The sequence below is a fragment of the Nymphalis io genome, chromosome 5 (genome assembly GCF_905147045.1).
Source record: "Nymphalis io chromosome 5, ilAglIoxx1.1, whole genome shotgun sequence".
NCBI classification, from domain to species: domain Eukaryota; kingdom Metazoa; phylum Arthropoda; class Insecta; order Lepidoptera; family Nymphalidae; genus Nymphalis; species Nymphalis io.
In genome coordinates, this window is record NC_065892.1 from 13439486 (window position 1) to 13453091 (window position 13606).

The following is a 13606-nucleotide window of genomic DNA, read 5'->3' on the forward strand; positions in this document are numbered from 1 at the left end:
TTTGAGAAGATTATTTACGATACTTTGTTTCCTTTAATAAAACCTCTGCTCATTACCCAACAACATGGATTCGTAAATAAAAGATCAGTTGAGTCTAATCTTGTTGAGTTTCTCGATGTTGTTCTTTCAGCCATGGAGAGAGGACATCAGGTTGACACTGTGTATACCGATTACTCAAAAGCATTTGATAAAATTCCACATACGCTATTAATTAAAAAACTTGCATATACTGGTATACACGGCGATTTGCTAAGATGGATAACGTCGTATCTCCGTGACAGAACTCAAGCAGTCGCTGTCAAGGGACACATTTCTAGTTTTGTCCCCATAACATCTGGGGTTCCTCAGGGCTCTCACCTCGGTCCCCTATTGTTTAACATTTTCATTAATGATATACTAAAAAATTTTCAAAATCCTGACATACTTCTATATGCCGATGATACAAAACTATTTAAAATCATAAAAAGAAGTGATGACTGCTCAAACTTGCAATATGATTTGGATATTTTAGTGCAATATTGTTCATCTAATGGCCTACATCTTAACTTTGAAAAATGCAATGTAATAACATTTTCTAGAAAAAAAAATCCAATTTTATTTGATTACACAATTTCCAATCATTTAATTAAGAGGGTAACCGAGGTTAGGGACCTAGGAGTGCTTCTAGATTCTAATTTATTATTTGACAGGCATGTGAATAAAATTATCGCAAAAGCTTACAGTATGATGGGTTTCATATTTCGCCAGGGAAGAGACTTTAAGCATATCAATACATATAATGTGTTGTGTATAACTCGTATGTAAGATCTAATTTGGAATTCGCTTCAACGGTTTGGAATCCACAATACTCTAAGTATGTTATGGCTATCGAAAATGTTCAGAATAAATTTATTAGAAGATTAACGCGTAAATTTGGGTCCAATGCTATTAATAAGCTTAATATTTTGTCGCTTGAGAAACGCAGGGAATGCAAAGATCAGGTTTTTCTTTACAAAATTGTAAATAATTTTGTCGATTCAATGTACTTAGTCAACAACATTTATATCAAGTGCTCACATTCCATTGCCCGTTCAAAACATACCTTTTATGTCCCAATGTGTAGAACGAACTATGCTAAAAATCGCTTTTTAGTAAGAGCATGTGACAATCATAATAAACGCTACACTAGTATAGATATATTTAACGAAAATTTATTTAAGTTCAAAGAAGCTCTAAAAAACTGTATTTGTCAGTAATATACTTATCGTTTTTTTTTTTTTTTTTCTGTTTTAAATTATTTTTAATACTTTATTCATATATCTTAATAAATTGTTAAATAACTTGTTATCGTTAGGTTCACTCCATGTTTGTTTGTATAAGTGGAAACTTTGTTGGCTTAAGTGAAATTTATTTTGTTACTAAATTTTATGTATTATATTATGCTGTATGTTTCCCAAATAAATAAAAAAAAATAAAAAATATCAATTGGTGTTCCTCTGGCAACGTGTATGCAAAATTTCATAATGATCTGTTGAGGAGTTAAGACGTGAAAGTGTAACAAACAAACACACTTTCACATTTAAACCATTAGTGAGGATATTGTTGTGTGCAAAAGTAAATAATTAATCGGCCATTTTTATTTAAGTATTCCAAAAACGAACTGTAATGCCACAGTACCAATCAAGGCGTCCGAACGCTATAAATCACAGTATTACGTTCAAAACATTCTACGGTCATACATAATCAATGGGAATTTCAATATTTTCCACTCAAATAGCTCTACGGCGAAATATAATAAATAATGTATCGCTGAACGCATTTACAAGATTACAATATTAGTGTGCTACACGTTTATAATACGGACATTGCGATGTGTAAAATGCTTAGGAAAATAATGAAAGAGAAAACACTATTCATTTAAATGATTGTGAGGGGTCGTATAACAATGCAAGTTTGGAAAAAAAAACAATTTAAGCGGCTAATATGCATACTCTTAACGTCTTATCATATTATATATTTATAAATACTAGTTTCCGCCCGCGGTATCGCCCACAAATAAAGGTGGTGGGCAGGTGTGCAAGCCCTATATTCGTGTATACAAAATCAATGTATTTCATGATAATCCATTGAGTTTTGAAAATGAAAGCCTAACAAACAATATTAATTATGATTTTAGTAACCAGTTAAATAATAACTAACGTAGGTTACGTTAGTTATTATTAAACAGTTAGACATTTAAGAACATATTTAAAATGTGCAAATAATAACAATATACGTAAGTCAAAAATTAACTCGAATAACAGAACACAGCTGACATTCAGATCAGAGTGGACACGACGTTCAGCAATGAAGCAAACGACCGAAAAGAAGCTGACATTCCATATTTAACGCATCTGTCAAAATTACCACCTTAACATACATAACGCGCAGACCATGCTATGTCTACGGTATGTCTTTACGAAGCGTCATTACAAATGATTAATAGCCGGCACACTTCGATAATCAAATTCAAATTTGGAATCTGTTACCCTCTTCCTCGAGGGTGTTCACTGGCTGCTCGGCTCGCTGTTCACCGTTCAGCTACGGCTTTGTATGAAAAGATTGTAACTTTATTAAGCGTGAAGGGAATCCCGCGTATTTCGTTTCAGACACGTGACCCGGAACCTATTATGGTGTCGATTTGTATGTATTTGTATGTAAATGGATGACGTCACGTGGGGTGACGAGATAACCAGGCGTAGCCATTGATAGCGATCGATCTGATTGAATTATGTGTGTCGGCGTTTAGTGCGTTTATCTTTTCGACTTATGATTGCTTCACTTGAGTTCGGAAATGAAATATTTAATTTGGAATATTTTACGAATATTTGCCATTTTTGAACTGTTTTAAACATAATAATAAGTGAACTTTTTCATTTTACCTTTTTTGATATATAATGTTCTTTTAACAGAAATAAGAGTTATATTTAAAAGCATGTATTATATACAACCAACAATATAAAGAGTTTGCCAGCACTAACTACCCGTCTATAGAGTAGCGAATGGATATATGAATAGAATATTAATATTAAAGGACAAACATACAACGTAAAAAACTTGTTTTTTTAACAGGCAACCCCGACTGACGTAGACAGAACAACTCACCAAAGTTTCATTACAATCGGATCAATGGTTTAGAAACGCATAGAGGACAAACATACATTCATTTATATGAAATTAAAAAAAATCCTGGGAATATCCTAATATCCTGGGATATATCCTGGGAATAAGCAGAGCTTGTACTATGGAAACCAGACAACTGATATACTACAAATACTATTTTTCTTTCGTAAATACAATCTTATATAGATAATTAAACCCAGACTCAGGACAAACAGACTTGGACACAAATGTCTGTCCTGTGTGGGAATCGAACCCACAACCTTCGGCATGTAAGGCAAGTATCTCCTAACCACGCCAACCGGCCCGTCAGTATATAAAGTCATACTTTTTATAAATTTTTTCGCAAATAATAATTCCGAATTCCACACAACGGCAACATTATAACGAGACATAAGGCAACTTTAAAGGACCTCCGCAAAACACTGTAATACATACAATAGATGTTATTTATCAAAGCTTCCGTCTCGGCATAGGGCGGCTACAATGCTAAAGAGCAGACGGAAGACATTGGAAACGGTGCCCGAGCACTAACATAATATACTATTATATAAATCTAGAGAGTTTAAAAGATCGAGATCAAAATTGCAATGTCATGATAAAAAACATTGATAATTAAGGCTTATTACTCGACTACGTAGATAAACAACTAATGTAGTCAATAGTCGTTTACGTAAATGCAGGAGAAATAATAAATTAATTGTGTTTAATTAAAATACCTATGTAAATTCGCGAAAAAGAATATTTACTGAGTTTCTTACCGGTTCTTCGTGGTATATCTGATGAGGGGGGGGGGGGGTTACACACGAGCTTGCACAAAGCCACCAAGTAAAATAAAGTAAAAAATACTTTTCGGATTATAGCGTAAAGCTTTACAGTAATATGACATCAAAAGTGCTTTTATGAACCAACCTGAACTAAGAATATTTTGATATGGATTTAAAATTAAATTCCTGTTTCATTACACTTACTAATTATCAAATTAAAAACTACCCCCGATTCCGAAAAGAAAATACTTTCAACTGAAAAGAACCGGTGAAAGAAACAACGGGTTATTTTTTTTTGTCGAAATGTTTCTGTTGTTCAACAATAGCTTATTATTTATCAACGATTCATATCGATTTCGTTATATGTTTAAAAATAAAAATATTAATTATTGAAAATAAATTTTATGTTATAAAGTTCTATATTAGGATAATTACTGGTGGTAGGGCTTTGTGCAAGCTCGTCTGGGTAGGTACCACCCACTCATCAGATATTCTACCGCAAAACAGCAACTTGATACTGTTGTGTTCCGGTTTGAAGGTTGAGTGAGCCAGTGTAATTACAGGCACAAGGGACATAAAATCTTAGTTCCCAAGGTTGGTGGCGCATTGGATATGTAAGCGATGGTTGACATTTCTTACAATGCCAATGTCTAAGAGCGTTGGTGACCACTTACCATCAGGTGGCCCATATGCTCGTCCGCCTTCCTATTCTATAAAAAAAATTAAAAAAATACACGTAACATATCAGTAATAATAGAGTAAATATATATTGTTTGTTAATTGTATAATAAAACAGCGAATATTAGTAGGTAACGTAAGAATTTTACTTAACCAATCTTCTATTCGCACAAATACCTATATATTAGTATTATTTTTTATATTCAGCATATTCATACATCTTTAACTCTTAAATATATAATCTTACTTACAACTTCTGAAGAGAGGAAAAACTTTTCAAAGTTTCTGAACACACGGAGAAGCAGAGCGAGATAGTATAATGTATTCAGTGAATATTGCAATGGAGGCGGCTTATTATTTTCTTAGCAAGTGTTGCATTCCACTTCACACCATTTTCGGGAATATTAATTATGATGGCCCAATGTTTAGAATATTTGAATCTTAACTAAAGATTGCGAATCCAATCCCGAACTAGGACCCCCGAGTTTTAATCTCAAGTAGTCTTGTGCTCGGTGAAAAAGGAAGTGTTCTCCTTTCATATCCACCAATTGTAGAACAGTGTCTTCTCCTCGATAGCAGAAGAGGCCTTAACTCAGGAGTGGGAAATTACTTTACTTAGACTATTTACTTTGCTTTTTTATCAATATCAAATGTTTATTAAGAAATTTTAAGATAAATATATCACTGATTAAAACATCTCCGTCCGCCTATACAATATCAAATTTAAAAAGTTTTAAATTTTCATGCTGTCAATGTGAAATGTCATGAAAACTTAAACAAAAACACATTTACAGAAAAACGCAAATAATTGCAGAAATACTTTTCACAGACTATTGACAAGTTAAGGGAAGCCCCAAATATGTCTCATGAAGCTCCAAGACTGATTAAGAAATTAGTGAATGAAAAATTACGTCACCAAAAATCCTATGACGTATATTATTGTATCTATTTTAAAATCAAAGCATAGTACTGTTGTTGATCTACGAGAATAATATCTAGTAGTAAATTTTAAGTTTGAAATGTTTAACTCTTTCTAGTTAAATTGTATTAAGAAGGCAAATAGGTCTATGATTAACTTTACCCATAGACATTGGGTAATGTAATGTGTAAAAGTTTAGTTACTTATAAATATTGTTTAATGTGATTAGTTAAACAATGCTGTGTCTGGGAGAAGCTCTGTCTTCTTCTATCGAATGTCAAATCGAAGTGACAGAAAGAGCAAAAACCATGTTGAAATAAACATCCGTTAAACTTATAAGTAAGCCTGATTATTACACGAATGATTCAAGACAAAACAAAATAAAAATAAAGAAAAGTCTCAAGGGGAAGAAACCTGTTAATACCCGAACGTCGGCGTACATCCATATTAATTTGAACCATATTTCACTGTATTTAATTCATATGCTAAATAGATACGAAGCTTTGTTGAGCGTGTACTAATATTTTGCAAGAATATTTGTGACTGAGTTTATATTTTCCGATTTCTCTCCTCGGAACAGAGATTTACTATGAATCTTATAATATCTTAATATTATTATGAACACAAAGGGTAGTCAGTAAAAAAATAAACACGTTGGCAAATGTGGTTGACTTTTGGTTACAATAGTTGTAATAGTTCATGAGAAGAAAAGGATCATATAAGCATACGGTTTTTCTATTTCGAATTTTAAATACGTTTGCAGTTCAGCTAACTTCAATAAAACATTTCATATCTATTACTTCACACCTACTAAAACGATTAGAAAGAAATATATTTTATTAATGGTAGATTATAGGTTCCGATACATAACCGCGTTCTAATCCAAACAATTATACCTACATTTTTTTTAATATAGAATAGGTAGGCGGACGAATATATGGGCCACCTGATGGTAAGTGGACATCAACGCCCATATATATTGGCATTGTAAGAAATATTAACCATAGCTTACATCGCCATTGCACCACCAACCTTGGAAACTAAGATGTTATGTCCCTTGTGCCTAGTGCTGCTGTTTTGCGGTAGAAAAAAACGAGATTAGATATGCCCGTTTAAATGAACAATTACAGCAGCTCACTTCACACAGCTCCCTTCAAACCGGAACTCAACAATACCAAGTACTGCTGTTTTGCGGTAGAATATCTTGCTTTTTAGTGTTATAGAAAATATAACAACAGTTCGTAAATTTCCGTTTACCTTGCAAAGGCTTTCTCTTATGTTAAAAATATAATTTGGCATTTATTCCACTACTGACAACAGCAGTGCTATTGAGTACGAACTCACTCACCCGTGATAGTAATTACACCCGGCTTGTCGTGATATTTTATTTTGATACGTGTATTCCTGAAATGTTATAATTGTTATGGTCAATGTCGCATATCACTATCTGACGTTACACCGTATTCTGCGGTGAATGTCGAGCTGAAGCTGAAGCAGGTTACAAAAATGTTTACTTACCGAGCACGAAAATTTGTAATCTTTGATCTACGTTTCCTAACCACTGTGCCATAGCGTCTCAATTGTATAAAATCCTTAAATTTATGGCGCATCCTTGAGAATAATTCTCGAATATAAATTCATACATAAATCTAGTTTTGCTCTAACTGTTTACGGAGCTCGGCCATCTGCTAATTCCCCTTTGTATTGTATTAACGTAAAATATTGTCTTGTTAAATACATTTTCGCATTGTTTTTGTTTAGAATAATTTACTATTTATTTTATACTTCTTACCTTTGATAAAAAAGAGTACATGGAGTTGTGAAAGCTTATAATATTACGATTAAAAATTATTACGAATAAACGATTCATTTATAAATGCTATATATATGAACACTGCATTTCAATTCGATTGCGACGAAATATTAATGTTAACTAATTGAATAATGTTTTTTTAATTATGCTTACAAAAACACTTTTAAACTCTTATTTTACAAGATTAAATGAATCATAAAACTGGCTCGAATGTAGATTCTTTCGAGATGTAATGTCAAAAAACTATGCACTCCTTAACTCTGTAATTATTTAAAAAATGATGATGGAGACCTGATTGATTTAGACAACGGCGGCTAATTTCAGGAAGACTAGATAACTACGTAGGACATATAAATACACATTTGTGTGTTGTTTTTTTTACAGTTTGGCAAAGCAAGCGTTTGACCGTTGACTTGCCTGATCTTAAGCATAGTCACGGTCTAGGATGTAGCACGCCTGCCCAGAAGGAACCCTGTATACCCTGGATTTGAAGACACCAACGTTTTACCTATCAGGAAATATAGACTCAGGAAAATCATTCCACAGCTTCGCAGTGCGAATGATAAATGTGGATTCAAAGCTCATCGTACATAGGCGGGGAAGTTCCTCTGTGTACCTATGGCGCTATGGTTACGCTTATGGCGTTCGATAGTAAAAGGGGGCGGGAGGAATCAGTTTGTGTAATTCCTGAGCACATTCTCCGAAATGTGTGCAAATAAAGGTGCACTCCGATTCACTCCAATGAGATGGCAATCTGATACGACCGGAAAAAATTCAGGCGCCGGCTTTACTTGCTTTCTGAGGCACGGAAATGTATATTCCAAACTTTCACACTCCGTTGATAAGAATTTTTCGAATCAAGATAATCCCAATAACTTTATTATCGGCCCGACCTGAGGCTTGAACATAAGACCTTAGGGGATAAGGCTTATTTGCAAGCCACCAGACCAACGAGGCGTATATAATCTTGTTTTTACTAATTATGCCTCAATTCTGCATGTTATTTTAACATTAAATTTAAATTTTAAATTTCATCATATAAAAAAAAAATTGACTAACATAATATATTGGGATGAAAATCACAGCTACATATTCTCTTGATTATGTTATAACATTATATAGTACATAAACTACAAAGCCCTTAATAAATAAGGCAAGATCCAACTAACTCAGATTTACTTCCGACGTTATTGTACTGTAACAAGACAAAGGGTCCAATATTCTGAGCCCTTCCGAGGTCCTCATTGTTAATAAGACAATTATAGTTGTACCATTTTAACTAATGTACTAAACAAGTTGTCATATGTGAATTTATTTATGTTATATTCAAAAAGCTGAACTTAACCAAAGATCGATTCGATTTAATAAACTTAATTTGTGTTAAAAATTCAAATCGTCGGCAGTGAAAAAACATGGATTCTTCATACAAGCTATGAAAGACTATCTTATTTCAAAATTATTCGTCTTCGTAATACATATTCTATTATAAATACTGATAAAATAAACACAATGCGACGTAATTTTAATTTTAACTTTAATTAGAAAGTACTAGGAACATTAGTCTCATATATATCTTTAAAGCAAAACCGATAGTAGAAATAAGTACGTAGTAACCTATAATCATCATGTTTTAAAAAAAATATTGCTAAGTATAAGAGACTATGCGGAATATATGAAAATAAATAAATGAAACACGAAAGCGCACGGAATAAATGAAACGTCGTAAGAACAAGAACACTTGTGTCATATTAATAATACATAAAACATTCATGATGATCAATGATTATTTAATTATTAAAAATTTGCAAATATCATTAAAGCAGGTACAAAGAACATATATTATATTATATCTTATGATTAAGGGCCCATTATCTGTGCCATTGTTAGATTATCTTGCAGTTTTAATAATCGTAACAACCTTTTGTCTTCTTATTATAATTTTGAAAAAGGAATATTAATCTAATGAGACATTTCAACTGTAAATATTTCCATTTTATTCATCATCATCATCATCATATCAGCCGAAAGACGTCCACTGCTGGACAAAGGCCTCCCCCAATGTTTCCACGTTGGCCGATCTTGCGCTGCCCGCATCCAACAGCTATATAGTCCATTTTATTATAATGTATATAAAAGTTAAACGGTGTAACTCACTGTTCAATACTATTTGACTCATTTGTCAATAAGAACTTCGAGTTTCCAATAATGTTAGATTTCGACACATAAATCCAGTCGACATTAATTTGATACATGGTGTGACGCCGCTGTAAAAGATTATACTTTGTAAAGGCTACACCTCTATGAACGAAAAATAAAATTAATTGCGATATGAAAACAAAAGTTATCTTTTTATATATTATAAATGAGAATAATAAAGCAAAGTCATGACATAAAAGATAGACATTTAATAATTTAAAACATCTCGGTATATTAATCAAGTAGAATATTATTATTTTTTCATTTTTCGTCAAGTTTTCAGTTTTCAATTTTATCATTAATGTACATATCAATATATGAATTGAATAAATTCAAACAGGAAAATCAACGAATACTAACAATGCGTTTTTTATCATCTATAGAACAGTGTATGTTGTATCGTTATATACATATATGCGTTTACTATAATTTAAAAATCCCTTATGAAAAAAATAAATAAAATGAATATAATTAATGGATAGAGCGATTATTTTAACATTTATTATAAGTGTCTATATATTTAAGAGTATATCAGAGGGCTATGTGAGTAGGTCTATGTCAGATGCCCTTACAATAACAAAGATATATAGATCGCTATATAGCGATAAGTCCGCGAAAGTTGTATGCTAATTAGGTTGTATGTATTATGTAATTTTAATTTTTTGTGTTGAAAGTAGAAGTTCTATCTAAATATTTATATAAAATATTCTTAATACTCTATAATTGAGGAAGGCCTCTTCTCCTCAAAAAGAGGAGAGGAGGCCTTTAGCCCAGCAGTGGGACATTCACAGGCTGTTACGGATTACGGACTCTATAATTGTTTTCTTATTTACTTATACAAAATAATATAAATATAAATAAAAAACAAGAAGTTCTAGTATCGGGGCTTCCCCTTAACTGAAAATATGATTACCCGATATCGAGCTCTCGTCTGATGGCTGATTTATCTGTAATCTGTAGCGCTCTACTGGATTGTTATTTGACGAAGAGCTTCCTTCTATTATACGTTTCGGTTCCTGTACTCAGACGAATTACACGAGGAACAATGGAGGCGCGACGAATTATATCTCGCAAATACTTTCATCTAATTTATTCGATTATTTTTTAGGGAAGATTAAGTTGTTATGTTTTTATTTATCTGCGCTTTCATAAATATATAACATATTTAATTAAATGACAATATAAAAGTTAAAACATTACAAAAAATAAATAATCAGGTGACTAGAAAATTAATTAACTAACTTGTGTTCTCCTATAATTGGGGTACATTTTAACATTTTTTTTTAAACTTGTATATTTATATTTTTTATGAGTACTTCTGTTAGAGTTCCCTTTTAATAAATGAACAAACCAATAGAATACGTTTCCTAGCGGCTTTTTAGTTAAACACTTTCCGTAATTATTGATTTGACATTCGAAAAAAGAAGACGTATACATTGTATAAAAAATCAGTCACTAAACATCGTTTATAAGTAATTTTATATATATTTTTTATGAAATAGGTGGGCGGACGGGGCAATGGGATTGGTCACTACCGCCTTTAAGCAATGGCACTGCAAGATATATTAACCATTCCTTACAATGCGCCGCCAGCCATAAGTTAAAAAAGCCAACTTAGATATACTATATAACCATGCCCTTTGTGCCTGTAATTAAACTGGTTCACTCACCTTTTAAACCGGAACTCAAAAATAATAAGTATTGCTGTGTGGCAGTAGAATATCTAATGAGTGGATGGTACTTACCTAGACGGATTAGCACAAAGTAAAAGTTTGCGTAGGTAAGCAAGTTTCTAAAGATGTTATTCTGCACCACGGAGCACTAGATGAATTAAACAGCATATGAAAAGTCAATGGTATTTGTCCGGATTCGAATTCGCGACCTTTTAGGCCATCTCGGCTTTGCGAGCCTAGATAGAAAACTAATGTAACAGTGAGTATGATAATCAGGTACTAATAACGGAATTGTCTTTATCCAAAGTAGCAATTAATATAAAAAACCCGTTTGTAGTTATCCTTACTAATATTATAATTGCTAAAGTGGGTTTGTAAGTTTGTTTGTATCATCCGATACAGAAAAAGACATAGGGACCAAACTCGCCTCCCCCCTCCTTCGGGGGGAAGCGAGCACACCTCGATCGGAAACTAGTTATTTTAATATATACATATATTTAATTTTAATTTTGATAACGTTAATTATTATGCTTCGTGGTATCAACTATTCCATGCTTTGTTTTCATTTGCGAAATTTTATAGGTTATTCATGATTTAATATTTAATTAGATATCTATTAAAATTATTTTTAAAAATAATTGAATAACATCGCTAAACAACAAAAACAATTTATTTTAATATTTTATTAAAATATTATCTGGTAACACTGAAATGTATTTTTATATGACGTTTAAGATGTTGCTCTCATACGTTACGTAATACTAGTAAGCATTTCAATGTTCAGAAATTTTACACTCGCATATTTTCCATCTTATCTTTGTAGTGTATTGGGTGTATCAATTTTATTACCTGCTCGCTTCGCTGGTTTCTCTCTTGAATAATACAATATTTCATTTTCACTTGAAATACAAAATAAAGGAAACGACATACGGAAAGAAAGGTAGTAATTGTGAATATCTTTCTGCAGTTTTATGTTTATTACATCCTAATAAATTAAGAAGTCAAATTCAATTCTGAAACATAGTAACGAAATCATCCGGATCTGTGAAGAATCTGTGACTCTCGAATATGGCCGAATAATTTTTGTCAAATTAAATAATCTTTTAACTTAATATAGCCGTAAAGTTAAGCTAGTTGCTTTGTACATTCCGCTCTCATTGGTCATAGAGTGTTGTTGTATATATCTTCAAATAGAATTGTTTGACTCTGAGATAAATTAAACAAACAAACAGACTCATCCGCTTTTTAGATAGTATAGATAAACTAATATATCGTATATTGATCGTTTGGACAAGAATATCCGCATAAGTAGATATATTTGATATATAGATTTTAATAAAGTCTGTATGTTCAGTTCGGACGATTTTCTTGGATTTTATATATTTATTTATTTATATAAGAAAGGGAAATTTATTTATTTATATATTCACAAAATATTACGACAAAATAAGACTAGTACAGTGTACACACAACATTATAGGCATTTACTTATGAAATAAACAGTACAAATATAATGCTAATATCGACTTAAATAAATGAATGTTTTACAGATGGTAGGGCTTTGTGCAAGCTTGTCTGGGAACCACCCACGCATCAGAAATTCTACCGCAAAACAGCAATACTTGGTATTGTTGTGTTCCGGTTTTAAGGATGAGTGAGCCAGTGTAATTACAGGCACAAGGGACATAACATCTTAGTTCCTAAGGTTGGTGGCACATTAGCGATGTAAGCGATGGTTAACATTTCTTACAATGCCAATGTCTATGGGCGTTGGTGACCACTTACCATCATGTGGCCCATATGCTCGTCCGCCTAGCTTTGTTATAAAAAATGAAGGTAGAAAGAAAAAACGAAAATAAAATACAACATTTAAACTTTAAAAATAAATAATTTAGTACTCCACATTACTTTGTGGTTTAATTAAAAACTATATTTGATTCCTTGATTTACCTTAAATAAAAAAAATGCAGCGTCTCGTCATAATGCACTTAAAACTAAGAATACTTTTTGGCAATGGATAAAATATAACACAACAAACGATATCATTAAGCAAAATAACAAAACAACATTGTTGCGCAATAAAATACACATGCTTTCAAAATATTCGACCAATAAACAGGCGAACGTGTCATTTATCTTCACATAAAGAGACAATACAGCGTTCCGAAAGCTTTTTTCAGGTTTCACCGGATGTACCCTCTATATACATGTCCTGTGTCTCTCTTTCACACGCGTAGCTTTAGAGAGGGACGCATTGTGTGTTTTAAAACGGATTTTGAGAACGATCGGTGTTGTCGGCTCAGGAAACAATACTCGATGCCCAGAATTAATGACCGCAACTGAAAGTCAGGAGTGTATAGCATTTGGCACACTTTGAAAATTACCTTTTCATTGTTTAAATAGTACTGTTGTATATATATAT